Below are 422 nucleotides of genomic sequence, written 5' to 3' on the forward strand. Positions count from 1 at the left end.
ACCATACATTTTTGCTAGTAACTCTTTAAGACTGCTTATCGTGCTATGGTTAGTATAGTCTCAAATTTCCAGTAATCTATTTCGTAACTATCAATGCTAGCATTGCTGGTATCATTGCAAATATATTATTATCTCTAATATCCTTATTGCTTATCATGTTATTAGTGTCAGGCAAACATTATGGTCATTCATTTTATTGCCATTACCACTTTAATCATTAACGCTATTATCTTCACAGTTATTATCGATCATGTTATCATATTCATAGTTAGCTTTGTCCTTGTCAAAGACGATTTCGTATATGAGACGGAGCTACAGACAGGGTTGTTGCCAGGCCAGAAACTCCCGCTGTTGTTCTTACTGATTTCATACCCCCAGGCTCGTTTCCATTCATGAGACTAAAGGTTAAACCTGAGTACTTT

This window comes from Penaeus monodon, chromosome 24 (genome assembly GCF_015228065.2).
Source record: "Penaeus monodon isolate SGIC_2016 chromosome 24, NSTDA_Pmon_1, whole genome shotgun sequence".
Lineage (NCBI taxonomy): Eukaryota > Metazoa > Arthropoda > Malacostraca > Decapoda > Penaeidae > Penaeus > Penaeus monodon.